Raw genomic sequence first — 16,599 nt, 5'->3', positions numbered from 1 at the left:
TCATCATCATTATTTTATTTTGTGAAGTTTTAGAATATGGACTCTTAACCTTTCACTACCAAGTTCATGTTGTTATGTTTTTGTTCTGTGTTTTGTGTTGTTTTGTTTTTGTTTTTTGTGTGTGTTTGTTTTTTAATCAAGGTCCTACGTTTGGGAATATTTTCATATCAAAAATATTGTATTAATCATGTAATAATTAACTTGTCCTCCTATTTTTAACTGAAGATACAGCTATCAATTATAGCTTCAGATGTTTTTTGTTTAATTTTTTTTTTTAACGTTTATTTATTTTTGAGACAGAGAGAGACAGAGCATGAACGGGGGAGGGTCAGAGAGAGGGAGACACAGAATCTGAAACAGGCTCCAGGCTCTGAGCTGTCAGCACAGAGCCCGACGCGGGGCTCGAACTCACGGACTGCCAGATCGTGACCTGAGCTGGTCGGAGGCTTAACCGACTGAGCCACCCAGGCACCCCATAGCTTCAGATGTTTTTGATAGCAAGATGTTTTAACACACTGAGTTCGTATTCCAGTTCAAAGTGAAGAGGATGATATTTTAACTAAAACATGTTAAACCATGTAGTCTCATCTTAGATGAATATGAGCTGATTAGTAAAAATATCTCAAGGACCTAGGTGTTCGGAGTCCCTGGGCAAGGACACATGTCTGCAAAGTCATTTTTACAACTAAAGCTCTATGATGCTGTGGTTGAAGATTCTCGGCTGCTATGTAAGGCCAAGCTAAGGATATATAGTGTAATTTCAGGGACATCGGAGGGTATTTATACCCTTTCCCAAATCCCATCAATTGGATGACGCCTGTAATTTAGCTATAACTTCAGAAGCAGGATCACAATTAATGCAAGAATAATAGAAGAAACAATATTTTAATCGACTATTCAGTTAACATTTATTGTAGGTCAACTATATGCAGCCATTTGCATATATTATAAATGAAATATTTAAGCTGGGGCAGAAAAACGTGAGGGAAAAAATCTTTGAGCTGTGTTTGCCTGAGTGCTAAAGGGCAATGAAGAAAAACTCAAAATGAGTTGAGGATGGCACATGGAGCCAATTTTCTTTGAAGTGACCAAGGTTCAAAACCTAGGGATCAAGTAATCAAGGACTGAAGAGTACAAATTTGTACTTGGGACTGATTTTGTCAAAATGGTCTCTTTCTAATCTGTGCGTATAGGACATTGTAAGAGGGACCCTCATCTGCTTTTTGAAACATGACATGCCACTTTAACATAGCAGGCCACATAAGTTAGAGCAGAGTTCCTCTCATCCCGTTGATGAGGCAGGGCACCAGGACCAACGCCAGCCATCTGCTGTCCTTCAGAACCCCAAAAGGTCCTGGAGCTAATGCAGCTCTGTAGCACTGGAAGTATGAATGAACAAAAAAGGAGGTGACCCCTAATTCTTGTCTCTGCACACAGTAGGAGCTATGGATAGAATGGTGGAACAAAGAGTCTACTCCTGACTCTCACTGGTGGCAAAGACAGCTCTTCTTATGACAGGTGCTCTCTTAGGTGCCTATTATGGGAGGAAGAGGTGAGGCTCAAACCCCAACTCCTGTGTGGAGGAGGCATTATAGGGGCTGGTGCCCCTTACACGATGACGGATCATGAGTTAAAAGCTCAGTCAAAATATGTTCTTGAAACAGCCCAAATATGTAGTTTCCCTGCATTTGAGAGAAAAAGCTTCTGTACATATATCTATCTACCCATGCCTTTTGCAAGGTTCTCAAGGACAGGTTTGTGTTTGGGGAGGTTTTGTTTTGTTTTCTTTTCATCATAAACTGTCTTTTATTCCTTTTTTTTTCTTATACTTTTGAGTGCTTTATTTCCAAGCATACAGAAAACATTTCAAAGCACTGTGTACCGAGTTAAATATGAGTGTCTGCCTTTCACCACTTTCTCTTGCTTTCGCCATGTCCTAGGAGAAACACACTTGCATCAGCATATGATTAGCCCAATGTGAAGCACCCCAGTAAGCTATGTGCAAAGGACAGAGGAGGAAAGGATTATTAACTCTACCAGAGGGGGCCAGGAGTCAGGAGATATGTCAGAGGAGGTGTTCGCTGAAAAGAGGCTGAGCAAAAGTTTGCAAGGAAGATGAGGAGAGGTGGCAAAGGTAGAGCATCAAGATGCATGGGGTATTTTTAGAACTTCTAATAATCTGGTGTCTTCCCCCTATACACTGCTTATAGTGATACTTCTGAAGGTAAATGCTATAAAAGAGGTGGAGATCTGGTTAGGGAAGACTTTGTATACAGTGCTGTCTAATTGTATTATCCAAATGATAAAGTAAATAAAGTAGGACTGGTGTGGGCTGAATTGTGTCCCTCTCAAATTCTATGTTGAAGCCCTAATCCCCAGTACCTCGGGATATGACTGTAATTAGAGACAGGGCCTTTAAAGAGGTGAATAAATGAAAATGAGGCTGTTAGGGTGGGTGCTGATCCCAGACTGCAAAGGATCCCAGATTCCTTTTCCTTGTAAGAAAAGGAAGTTATGGGACACCTGGGTGGCTCAGTCGGTTAAACATCTGACTTCGGCTTGGGTCATGATGTGGCAGTTCCTGAGTTTGAGCCCCGAGTCAGGTTCTGTGCTGACAGCTGAGAGCCTGGAGCCTGCTTCAGATTGTGTGTCTCCCTCTCTCTCTACCCCTCCCCCACTTGTGCTCTGTCTCTGTCCCTCTCTCTCTCTCTCAAAAACAAATAAACAAAAAAAAATTTTTTAAAGGAAGTTATGACACACAGGGAGACACCAGGAATGTGTGCGCCCCAAAGAAAAGACCTTGTGAAGACACTAGGAGATACCAGGAATATGTGTGCCCAAAGGAAAAGAAGGCAACTGTCTCCAAGTCCAGAAGAGAGGCCCCAGAAGAAACCAGACCTTTGTCCTAGACTTGTATCCCCCAGAGCTTTCTGTGGGGTCACCCAGTCTGTGTGTGACTGTCATTCTATTACAGCCCTAGAAAATTAATACAAGCACCTTTATCTGCAGAAGCCTTTTCAAAGAGAGGATTGGTATGTTCAAATAGGGCCTTTAGAAGTCTAAGTATGTTGATAGTGTGATCCTTTAATTATCTTAATAATCTGAGGTTGTCTTGTTTAACAGTCTCTTTTTTGGACCATCATAAAAGATAACTTATTTTGTTACTTTGACCAAGAAATCTAGGGGTCTAGAGAGTGAAACCCAGCATACTCAAACCAGTTAGTGCCACATTTATTCAGTAGACCATGCAATATTCCCAAAGGGGGAGAGATGTGATTTTCCTCTGGCAAGAGGAATAAAACTATCAAATCTGTAATAAATAGAAATCCTTTTACCTTTCACACATTTTCATAATTTCCCCTGCTGCTTCAGCTAATTAATTATCAATGCTATTTGTGTTTAGACAAGGGGGTTTGTCTCCTTCACAGCCCATCTGCTTCTTGGTAACCTTGCTGTGAAGTCATTGCAAAGCAGAGTTGCTGATAAAGCTATCATCTCCATGGCAACCCGCTGCTATGTCACAAACACAGGAGTGTGACCTCACTGAAGTTAAAAGGAGAAATCAAACTGGTGTCTGTTGTGTGAAGCGATAAGAGTTTTTAATCAGACACACAGTTTACTTATTTATTTTTCAGAAATACAGGAGAGAAGGATCCTTCTAGAGGAATGTTACTGCAATAACCTTGCTGCTAATTACTCAGTATGAAATGAAGATTTTTATGTTAGGAACACAATATAAATGTATAGCTGCTTATACTTATACTTATTGGGTGACATGTCCTATGAAAATATGCTGTGATTCAGAGAGGTCTTTTCTGGGCAGATTCCTCCTTTCTTCACTTGGCTTTGCATTTATTTCTATTTATTGTCTTAATAATGGCAACAACTAGCGTATACTACTTACAACTTGTCAGATCCAGCAACCCATGAGATAGGGACCATTGACTCAATTCTATACATGATGGAACGGAGGCTTAGCAAGGTGGGGGACTTGTTGAAGGGCACTCACACACAGGCAGAGTGGTGGAGGTAGGTGTGGAGCCCTGAACTATGCCTACTAAGCCGGGCTCTTCCCCACTGTGCTGGATACCTGGCTATGTATCATTTACCCCTCAACATAGGCTTTGCTGTAGATTCTTTTTGCTGGAAAGAGTTTACAGAATGAGAATTTAGTTCCATAAAATCTTACCAGTTGTTAGACAGTGATGAAATTTTAGTAATAAAAGAATTACAGGATATCAGAATTGATTTTTTCTAATTCAGTTTTATAGAGGAGAAAACTTAGTTACTTAGAGGAGTTTTTACCCAAAGCAACTCAAGGATTATCTGCTGCTACTTTGATCACTTAGAGTTAACAGTTACAAGCTATTCTTGCAAAAGTCTGTATCCATCCCACTTTCTCTAGCATGTGGAAATGACTGTGGTAGTGCCCTGGAGGTGGCTACCTGGCTGTGCATCAGAATGTCTCCGGACAGGTCACCCCAAATGCCCAAACAAGGGTGCTTGTTCTGCTCAGACATCTGTAAGATAAAACCTCAGTTCTAACCAGATAACCTCTTGAAATCCCTTCCTGTTTAGACATCCTGCAGCCTGCAATAGGAACAACAAGATAAACAAACAAAAGCCAGAAACAGAAAAGTATAGATTTTGTTTTAAATGCCAGTTTTGTGATTCCATTTTACTTCCTTGACAGGATAATTTAGGACAAGTCAGAATTCCTTAAAAAAATCAGCTTGAAGTTTTTCCTGAGGGAAAAGTAGTACTTCATCTGTTTTATTAACTGGGATTAACTAAGTAGAAATTAAATTAGTAAGAGTCTAATTCAGTGATTTCTCTTTTGTTTACCCCAATGGCTCTAAACAGGTTAGTTTCTTTCACATCCAACTAATGACACCTTTATTTATCCTGCAATCATCCTATGACTGTTTGGTTATACATCTCCTAGCAAAGATGACATTCCTTGTGTGATACTTACCAAGTTGAGAAAGAAAGCAACTTCTCCCTTGCTTATTGCATCCATTTGTAGCACAGCCCATATACTGAGAGGGAATTATGACATGTAGCCACAGAGTGTATCTCCTAAGAGAAAGAGCTAGTGAGAAGGTGAATTCTGAAATCGACCCACAGGAACTGTTACCATAAGTTCTGATCAGCCTGTTATTTTCTTCCTTGGATGGCTGGTTAACTAGTTACTCAGTTGTATAACGCAGGCAGTAAATATCGTAACCTGGAAGTGTTGCATCTCTCCAGCTGTCAAAGAGCTAAAGCAACAACATCCATTGAGCATTTGTTGTGTGTGCACGTACTAGAAACTGGTAAGAAAAAACTAAGAGAAGAGTGTATGTGGCAAGGACCCTGTAATTCCTTATAATATATGGGAGGTTGGCAGGTCCCAACAGAAGCCTAATAGCTAAAGGGACACAGAGTCAAAGATTATGGCAATTGTCATGCTTTGGTGTGTTTAGAAGTGCTAGGTGTGGTAATAAAAGATATCAGACAAACGGTGTATTAGGTAGTAATTTTTAAACACATGATTAGAAAGAGCAAATACAAAAATAGCATATTCTGAGCGTTAGTATGTGCCAGGCACCACACTGAGAATCGTACATTCTTACTGTCATTTAATCCCTTCAACAAACCTGGGACATAGGCTTAGAGCTAACCCATGAGAGAGAGAATTGAGGTTTGAGGGGTTAAGTGACTTGTGCAGGTCAGTAGGGAATAAATTGGTGAATTTCAGAACCTGTGTATTTCAGAACCTGCAAATTTATGACAAATTTATGTCTCCTGGAAAGATCCAATAGGGAAATGGCAAAGATACAACACAGAGATGAGAATAAGTATCCTGTAAGAGATGCTTCAAATTCCCTTTATTCCATTCCCCTCATTTGGATTGACCTAGGCATAGCAGGATAGACTGACCCATACAACTTTACTGTGATTGCTTCAGATTCATTTTTTTTTTCTCTTGTAACACTAGAGAAAGACATGCCAGCACAGGTTGCTTGAAAGTACTCTCCCTTTTGGAATCTTTCACCTTGAACACACTTGCCTTTTAGGAATTAACTGAGTTGAATAGAAAAACTCAGCAGGATTACTATATTGATAGAATTGATAGATTTTATTTTTTACCTACATACCTGGGTACTTAAAACTGCAAGTAGTTTGTAAGCTGCTGTTTAAATATCTTTGCCATTATATAGCATCTATAAATCTATAACATTCATATGTTTTCTGATATTAGTAATTCACTCAGTCTACTTGTTTATACCGTTGTGTTCTCATTTATCCCTGGTAACACTAGAGAAGGAAAGACAAAAAAAATGGACAGTTAAGAGACTTCAACTAGCTGCCCTTGTAGCTGAATAAGTTAGATTTGGAAAGATGGGAGTAGAAATTACCGGTTAGCCTTAAAGTTTAGATTATAAATTGGAAGCAACTGGAGTCTCCCAGACATAACTTATCAAGGATGTTGTATAAGCTAAAAAAAAAAAAAAGTGCTGTTGAGCTTTTCTTTAACTATATAAACTCATAAATAATTTATATTTCTAAAAGAAAAAAGGAGAAATAGGATTGAACTATGCACAGTATTATGTAATTTGGTATTTTTCACATAACACTACAGCTCAGACATAAAGTATACATTATAAATAAATTTATTTCATTCATTTTAATCACAGCATAGTGATTTACTGACTTTATATTTATGGATTTAGATTGTTTCTAGGTTTTGTTTTGTTGGTATGGTTTGTGCTGTTTTGTTTTGCTGCTACAAATAATGTTACAGTGGACCTCTTTATACATATATTTTGCCAAATTGGTGAATATCTCTGTAGAATAAATATCTAGAATTCCAATTGTCAGGTCAAAGGATAGGTAGATTTACATTTTTATAGATAGTGCCGAAAGCTATACAAAGTGCATCAATTTAAACCTTCAGCAGTGCATATCTAGTGTTTCAATATAATTTTCTTGTGTATTAGGTAATATCAGTGTTTTAAATTTTTACCATTTTGATGTATAAATAAAGCATTTAGGTTAAATTTCTTTATGGGGTGCCTGAGTGGCTCAATTGGTTAAACGTCCTACTTCAGCTCAGGTCATGATCTCACGGTTCGTGAATTCAAGCCCCGGTCAGACTCTGTGCTGACAGCTCAGAGCCTGGAGTCTGCTTTGGACTCTGTGTCTCCCTCCATCTGCCCCTCTGCCACTTGCACTCTGTCTCTCGCATTGTCTCAAATAAACATTTTTTTTTTTTTAATTTCTTTAGTTATGACTGAGTTTGAACATTTTCTTATGTTAATTGAGCATTGGTGTTTTTTGTCTTCCTGTACATTTTTTGTTTTTTGTCATTTTCTCATTTCCTATCAAATTGTTTTAAGATTTTATTTATATAATTGTTTAATGTAAAAAGTGTTAGTTCTAGAATATCATATAGGTTAGATATAGTTTTCTCAGTTATCATTTGTGTTTTAACTTGGTTTATGATAATTTGGGGAGTGGGTAGGAGTTTGAAATTTTACATAAATTTATCAATTTTTTAATGATTTTTTTTTTTTTAGTTTTAATTCTCTACCTCTGAAATTTAAGAGGAAAAAAAAGTCACATATTTTCCTTTTGTCCCTATGTAATACCATTCTTCTTCTCTTTATATGTTTATTAAACCTTCTATTTGGGATTTATTTTCATGTGAGATATAAGAAGGTGATCTAAACTTTTTTTTTTTTTTTTAGTCACTAGCCAGTTGTCCCAACAACATTGCTATATAATTTACCTTTTGTTCACCTTTATCATGTAATAAATTCCCTTAAGCATTTATCTCTGTGTATGATTTCTCTTTGCATTGATCTTCTGATAATCCAGTACAAAGTAATTTAAATATTATAGTTTAATATGTTTTAATATTTAGTAGTGTCAGTTTCCCTTCATTATTATTTTCATAGTTATCCTAACTTTTCTGCATGCTTTCATTTTCCATAAAAGATTTGAAATTATCTTGGTACTTGGATTGAGATTATGCTAATTTCATAGATTAATTTAGTGGGAAATGCTATCATTTCAACGTTGAATCTTTACGTAAGCCTAAATTATGTATTTCCATTTATTCACTTTTAATTCTGTGGGGAAACTACACAGAGTATCTTTAATATATTCCTTTCCTATTTTCTCCATAACCTCTGTAAGTGCTTAGAGAAAACTATGTTGTTCACCTAGTGTCTAATATGTTTTGCTTTTCATTACTCATTCCATTTTCCTGATATCATTATTTATTTTCTCATTTAACCTTGGAAATTTCAAAATTCTGCCACAGTGAATTAATTCTTCCTAATCCTGGAGACTAGCCTTTTAGCTATGGAAGGTGAATGACATAGTATTTGAATAATGACTAATGTGATAAACAGTGTAGAGCGGCTGCCTCTCATTGCTTTTTACTAGTGTACAATCATTACTAGTGCAGGATTGAGTGATTTGGATGAAGTTTACTTAAGGATCACTGTCATTATATATTTATGAATAACTGCAAACACTATTTAGGATAAGCCATTCCCTGAGAATTGGCATGCCACATCAGGGACTGGATGATAGAATTCCTAGGCCTGTGTTTATGGCACTAACAATCTGTTTCATAAGCCAGCCTGTGCAAGCTAATGATCATAGTCACTAACCATTCTATTCTCATTTTAATAAAAATTGCAGAGAGAGGAAAGAATAATAAGAGAAAAAAGGTGATAGATGTACTGCATAGGCTATCTGTAAACAAATAAAATCCATTTAGCCTTGTTTGGAGGAACAACAACAAAAAAAAATGTTCAAACCTCTAGTAGCAGCAACAAGATATTGCCATTTATACTCATATAGTGCCCTGTATTCTATCCCTTTTTTGCAAAAGAGGAATAAAGGGTATCCCTGAACAGAGTAATCAAATCCTCTGTTTTTGGTGGTGGTGATGTTGAATTTTAAGGGAGGGGGAGGTTGCTTTCTGAAGCTATTCAAATAGCCTAGTATTCTTTTCCATTACCAGAATGTTTATTTTGTCAGTAACAATTATAGCTACCATGGAAGGTACTGTGATTTTGTGGGACACACAGAGAAACAAAAGATTAACTTACACTATTGTCCAAAATAGTGAGCAGGCTAAACAGCATTCTAAGGGTCAGACATCAACAGTCTGTCTGCTCCCCCAACCCCATCTTACTCTTCCTCAGTCTTTGTTCCTATGCCTGTTCCCTACTATCAAGGCCAGCATTATCAACCTTGACACATTACAATACTGTTATTTATGAGAAATTTATATTTGGTTATTGAGATGACCAAAATGTATTTCTTAATATATGTGTTTCTCTCCAAGGTTCCTAGCTCACAGCAATTAAAACCCTTGGAATTTCCGGTGGTCAGGGCACTAAAGGTATTTTGTTATGTTAATGAAGGTGTCTTTTGGACCCCACCCAAACTCTAAGGTTGGTTTCCTGGAGGACCAACCATCTGATTAAAAGATCAGAGAGGGGTTGGAGGTTGAATCAGCCAATAGCCAAAGAGTTAGTCAATTATGACTAAACAATGAAGCCCCCATAACACACAAAACTAATGAGTATGGAGAGCTTCTGGGTTGGTGAACCTGTGGGTAGAGATTGGAGAGAGTGGCTTGTCCTTTTCCTGTACCATATGTATCTCTTAATTTGTTGATTCATATCCTTTATCATATGATTTAATAAGCTGGTAAACCCAGATTTTTTTCCTGAGTTATATGAGCTGCTTTAGCAAATTAAAAGAATCTAAGAAGGACATTATTGGCATTTTTAATCTGTAGCCAGTTGGGCAGAAGCACAGGTAACAGCCTGTGGCTTGCAACTAGTGTGTGGGAGAGGGTAGGAAGGGAGGGGTCATCTTGTAGGACTGAACCCTTAAATTTTGGAATCTGATGCTATTTTCAGCTAGATAGTGTCAGATTTGAATTGAATTCTTGGACACCAGAAGGGACACCAGAAGGGTGTTCAAGAATTACTTGGTGTTGTTGGAGCTGGGTGCCCACACAATGAAATTTGGTCTGGGAACCCTTAAAAGAGAGGCTAATAAGTGGGCTTAGTCATAGAACAAGGTAAATGAAATTCTTTTTGGATATTTACTGGGAGTCTGATCTGTCGTAGATTTGCATATTTCCATAAACAAAGCCAGAGCTGGTTAAAAGTCTGGTGACTTTTGTTATCTGAAACATTGTGATGTAATATCACCTACTAAATGGTTCTCCTGGTGTTGTCTTAGGAAAAAAAGATTGGGAAGGCTGAAGAGATGAGTATCAAACTATGTCCCCTCCAGCCTTTTCTTATTTTACTAATGTAGGATCACCACAGTATCAGGGTGGGAGGAAGGTGGGGTGCCAGGGATACTGAATAAGATGCCCTTACACTACACAAGAATAGTGACATTCTAAACCAGAATGTTTGTGGGCTTTCTGTTGCTCAGGATGGTAAGGAATCTTTTTTGAATGATTACACTGTGTAGTTGTTGAGATGCTAGCTAGCAGGAATGGGAATCTCACATGGAGTTTGTAGTTTCTCAGGAATAATGAAGAAGCATGTATTTAATTAAAAATGGGAGAAAATACAGAACTATCCATCATAAGGACCCTGGATGAATTGTAAGAATAATTTGGGAGTTGGCAGTCCTCTCTGTTGGACATATGGGGCAAATATTTGGCAATCCTATCTACGGATATTCCTTTAGAGAACATACAACTCTCTTTTCCCTCACCTGGCAATGCTGTGAGTCTACTTTCTTGGAATCTTGTAGAACCTAAGACTGTATAAAAATGTATTTCAATAACATAAATAATGCAGACATAAACCAGAGAAAAATAGCTTCTGATTGTCCCCTAGCACTGTGCCAGCTAAGTCCCATGGTATAGTCTTTAAAATTAGACATTTAAGGAAAGTTAGGCTTAGCAGCCCAGAGCAGACTCCAGGATAACAAGAAAGCTATTACATCACTTTTTAATTCTCCACACAGTGTGATCTTAGACAAACATACCTCATCTCTTTCCTTTTTCACATGTAAGGTGATTGATAAGTAAATCTAATCACATTACTAATATCCCATCCATGATTTCCTTTCTTCTTAGAATGAAGGTGGAACTTCTTAAATGGGCCAAAAGGGTCTTGGATACTTATATAGTCAGGTTTCTACCAATATCTCCAATCTCCTGTCCTACAGGCTCTTTTTTACTTTCTGGTATCCGGCCACATTCGCCTTCCTTAGCCTCATATACTCGTGTTACTTCCTACCATCACAAGGCATTTTCATGTGACATGTCCTCTACTTTTCCTTCTTTTGCTCTTTACTCTAAGATGCCATTTAGACCTTGGGCTAAGCATTTTTTTGAAAGACCCTTGAATGTGGCTGGACAGGTCAAATAACATAACAGATTTTCAGAATGCCCAATACTTTTCTGTGGTGGCACTTCTCACTGTTGCATTTTCACATTTATTTGCATGATTTGATCCTTGTCTACTTACCCCTAGACTCTAAACAAATTTGAGAAGAGCAAATGTGCCTGTGTTGTTCACTGTTGTGTCCCTAGTGTCTATGATGGTTACCGGAATAAAGTAGGTACCCCCAAAAATGTGTCAAATGAATGTTGACTTTTAACTCATGTCTTTGTCTCCATCAAAAACGCGTAGGGTCTTTGGGGATCCGGTAAAAACTCCTGCAGAAATGTTTTGCTGCCTTGGCTGCAGAGATAATATAGGATGTGGGTATTCTCTGTTGCTTTTAATGCACACCAGCAGCTGAGCTGAATGAGAGATGCTGAATTCAAGAGTGGTGACTGTATACAAAAAGAAGCAATATAGTGTAATAATTTCTAAGATAACACTTGAAAATCATCAAGAAAGGAACAACAAAATAAACTTTTCAAAGAATCATAGAATGTTAAATCTGGAAGGAATGTACAGTATCATGTAAGAATAATCTTCATCTTTTAAAAAATGAGAAAGCAGAAGCCTAGCAGTGGAGAATTAGGACAAGAATCAAAAGGTTCCTCACATGTAATTCATACTCTCTTTGTCACACCATTCTGCTTTTCTAAAAAAAATGGTCACTCTCTGAGATACTTAATCTTTAAAAAAGAAATTGGGAAAAAAATTCAGTGGAATTCATATTCTACAAAAAGATGATCTGTAGCCCTGTTTTTCTCTTCCATAGAAATACAAAAAATAATAACAATAACAATATTATCTCTGAAACATATTATGTGTAGAATGGCAGTATGGCAGTCACCCAAAAAAGCTTTTACTGTTTCTAGAATGTTTGTTTGAATACATTAAAACTATTTTTTTAATATATAAAAGGCAGTTCCTCTCTCTGCGCCCTTTAAATGAGAGGGGGTGAATGACAGGGATGGGAATTATAAATCAGGACCCCATTCAGAAGCCAACCAATCACCTGGTCAGGGATTCCCTGGGCCTTATGGAAAGTTTCACTTTTGCAGCAAGACAGTTTCAGGAGTCAATTTCTACCACCGTTTTCAACATACATATCTAAATCTAGTTCTTGAAGCTATAGTAATTTGATGTCCCAAACTCTAAAGCTCTATTATTTCTATGTTAAAACCAAAAGCTTTAACATTGAGCTTTATTATAGAATGACATCCCACCTAGGATATCATATGTAAACAATATAAAAAGAGAGAGAAGAAAAAGTCAATCACCTAAATCTTTTATAAGAATAAGGCAACATCTGATAAAGTGATTGTATGGTGAATATAATTTGGATGTTTTGGGTTAAATGCCCCCTCCATACACTTGCATACATACATCTTTGAAAAAAAGACTAGAAGGAAAAACAATAGCATGATTCTTGTGGAAATTTTTTTGTCTCTGTATTCTCCAAATTTAGTTCTTATTAATTATTTTACAATTAAAATTACTTTTTTCAATATGTCATTTAACATGGCAAAGAAACCAGAATAAAATCCCCTTCCCATATCAAACTTTCCATTGCAAATCTACTAATTGAGTTTTGGAGATTTTGTTCTTCTCCAAACTCCAATTCAACCAGGGAAGTTACAGTAAGCTATTACAGGGATAGGGCCCAGAGAAAGCATTCAAATAGCAAAGCATGTTTATCATAAATTACTCTTAACCAGAGGTGGATTTATTGTCAGACTAATGATGCATAAGCTCCTCATTTTCATGAGATTCTTTCTTCCTAGCCCCTGGAAGGGATGTTGGTAATGTTGTATTCCTAATATTGAATTAATTTTCTGAAAGAGCCTCTTCCCCCAATGCATTAGTGTTCCACAAAATTTAATTCTGATCCTGCTTTTAATCAAGAGGGGGAAAAGAGTATAGGAAGCTCAATCTGGTGCTTTCTTTTGGCCATTAACTTGAATTTACGTGAATGAATGTCCTCTGTCTCATACTTTTGACACTTTGAGTCTTGAGTACCCTGTAAAGTCCATGTCTGACTGTTCTTTTAGGTTATCTGTGAAGCCCCAACCACACATGGTCCATCCAGTGATGATTGCTCTGTAATGAACTTATTTATCCCTAGAAATATCTGTTTATTGGACTTCTGCTTATTCCCCCCCCCGAGTAGTTGATATATTTATGTCCATTTTTTTAAAGCAAAATGTATGAATTCTTGCACATGTTTACCTGCAAAGTTATGTTCCCCTTCCATATCCATGGCCTCTGGCTTTAGGCAATGGTCTGCTCCATTTACCAGTGCTGCCCTCAGGGATAATAAATCTGAGGGCAATATCTCAGTATGGAAGAAAGTTGGTAACCTCTGTACCCTCATGTTTCATAATGGCTTTCCAGAAGACAAAAAAAGAAAATCAATTTATGACTCCTAATGGGATGTCCTTTTATCTTTCTCATGTCCTCATGTTCTGTTTCTTTTTTCAAAGCTCAAGAGGGATAGCAGCAGATGAGGAGAAGTTCTGTATTACATTGAATCTCTGGCTCTGTCTTAGATCAACTTCAAAGGTGCCGTTTCTCTAGGGAAACATGAGAAGAATCCTCTATTTATAAAGAAAAAAAAACACACAACTTTACAAAGGCAGCCTTTAGTGGAGAAGGCTCCCTGGAAGATTCTCCAAAGGTTAATTCTTAAATTGAACTTGACATCGACCTGACACTAAAAGATGAAAATGGAGCTAGTGAGACATTTTCTTGCCAGGGACATGCCACTGTCTTGGCAGAGCTTCTGATGATAGGCCACATTTAAAGTAGAAATTTCTGTCTATACTAACTGGCAAGACAGAATGGTTCATGTAGCAACATGGCCAGTGGAAGCCATTCTCCCAAGGGAACCAGACCTCTCTGTCCAAGGAGCTAAGTCTTTTGGAATATTCTTCTCCTCCTTCTTCCCCCTCCTCCTCCCCCTCCTCCCCCTCCTCCTCCCCTTCCTCCCCCTCCTCTCCCTCCTCCTTGTCCTCCTCCTCTTTCCTCCTTGTCCTCCTCGTTGTTGTTGTTGTGGCTGTTCTTCTTCTTCTTCTTTTCTTGTTATTCCCTAAGTTCAAGGTGAACGGAGTTGAAGTTCTTTATTATTTTTAATCTTCCTGTACCTTCCTACCAGGCATAGTAATTCTGCAATAATAGCTCAACATAAATGGATCTAACATCAAAGCTACCCTCTGATAAAGGTATGTATTAGCTGTTGAACACTTATTATGTGTCTCTGGTTCCATTTCTGTAGAGATTATGTATATATTGAGAATATATATATGTATATATGTGTGTATATATATATATATATGTGTGTGTGTGTGTGTGTGTATATATATATATACCCTCCATAATTCCCATATAATTTCCATTCACACTAATTTGAATTTCACACTTAACTCCATGAGGCAATATTGCCCTTTCCCATTTTTCCAATTGAAAACACTGAAGCTTAGGTAAGTTCTACAACTTGTTCAAGATTTATTTAGTAAGTAGTAGATCTGGGGTCAAAAAGTGACACAAGCACATGTCCCATAATGCAAGTATGATTTTTTCCCCTTTGCCACCAGATAACATGTAACAGGGCATGACTATTGACAGAGAAAGGATCAGCCATATTATGTCAGTACTACACTTACAGAAACCAGTTAACAGAGGAAAACCCTGACAGTCATGCAAGCCTGTGTGACAATCATACTGGAGAACTGGACACTCCTAATGTTAGTGCAGTGGTGGCACACAGAGAGGTCAAGTGTCATAATTAGAGCACTCCTATGCAAAGATTACATCTTCTGATTGCAACCCAAATCCACCTGTACTACTGAGAATTTCTGTTATTGCTAATGACAGTAATTTGCAGGACTTCTGAAAGAAAAGGAGAGAGAAGGGAAGATGGGATATTCTATCTAGATTCAAAATCAGAGTGACTGTGGCAGGTATTGACCTGAAGGTATTGTACCAGTTAGCGACAATAAATAAGAACATGTGGGGATGAAGTTAAAGCCCACTAGGTTACATTGTACATGCTGTGTGGGAACCTGGGAAAGACAGGTGTGAGCAAATTATGGCTGGCTCAGCAGCTTCCTAGAAGATGGTAGATTCAGAACACCTTCAGACTGGTAGTTATGCCTTGAGCTGTATCTGATGAACACTGCATCCCACAGTCTTTGAGCTGAGCAGATAAAAAAACTGTGGGCGTTAGAAGTGGGTTCAGTATTTGCTTTCATGACTCATTGCCTAGCTTTTAACCTGTTGCAAATTGTGTTTGAGAATGAAGGACAAAGTATAACAGGAGCTTCCTAATATATGAGAATATTTGTTTCTGTATGCATTTTCAACTCCAACTCCATTTCTATGACAAATTCCCTAAAATGCAGTAAATAATTTACAGTGTTAGTATCACAGCAACAGCAGGTCTGTGTGGGTTGGCTGTCGATTTATATCTAAAATAAATGGCATCTTTCAGAATGAAGGATGGGTGCGGCAGGATGTGTGGTTCTGTATGCTCACTGTTCTCAGGCTATGTTTCTGTGCCAGAGTGTCTATGCAGGTGCACTTGACCGCGCCTACAGCTGGCTCAATATGTGTCTGGTCTCTTCGTGAAACCCTCATTTAAAGAGTGCACATGGTGTAACATTACAAACTCACCTACTTACATCTCACAGAAAGGAGAAAGTTCTTATGCCTGGATAGCATTTCTCTGGTGTAAATCCTCTGGTCTATCCCTTCCAGAGAATAAACCATCTATTGAGTTTTTTACAGGGGGAGTAGAGGAGGAACAGGCATTCCCTAATCATAAGTGGGAAAGGAATTAGAAGTGATAGTGACTTCTTAAACAGAAATTCAAAAAAAAATCCTTCTGTTTCAATTCTACTTTTACCTCCTTTCTTGTAGTTCCAGGTGCTATAAATACCCAAGTCCTATAAGAGAGGAGTTGTTTCTGCAGGGCAAATTCGGCATCTCTTAGATTTCTGCTCTTTTAGTTACAATTAGGCTTTCTCAACTCCATTTACATCAATTACCATAGCCATTCTGCTTTATAGCCTCCAAAGTTTTGTTAAACTTTTGCCTCCTTTTTTCTTTGTGACGTCTCTGCCTTTAAAATATCTTCCCCCCCTTGTGTCATTTTAGTGACATTTTGGAAATAAGCATA

The 16,599-nt window shown here is 37.7% G+C and overlaps 1 long non-coding RNA gene across 1 annotated transcript; it reads left to right on the top strand.

The window, feature by feature from the left end:
• Positions 1–307: 307 nt before the first annotated feature.
• LOC128315184 (uncharacterized) lies at positions 308–14,859 on the top strand. The gene is made up of 3 exons (XR_008297674.1): positions 308–7,895; positions 7,984–13,985; positions 14,578–14,859. It is a non-coding gene; the product is annotated as an uncharacterized LOC128315184 (long non-coding RNA).
• Positions 14,860–16,599: the final 1,740 nt, after the last annotated feature.

Source organism: Acinonyx jubatus, chromosome C2, assembly GCF_027475565.1.
Source record: "Acinonyx jubatus isolate Ajub_Pintada_27869175 chromosome C2, VMU_Ajub_asm_v1.0, whole genome shotgun sequence".
Taxonomy (NCBI): domain Eukaryota; kingdom Metazoa; phylum Chordata; class Mammalia; order Carnivora; family Felidae; genus Acinonyx; species Acinonyx jubatus.
This window is presented reverse-complemented; position numbering and strand designations above follow the sequence as displayed.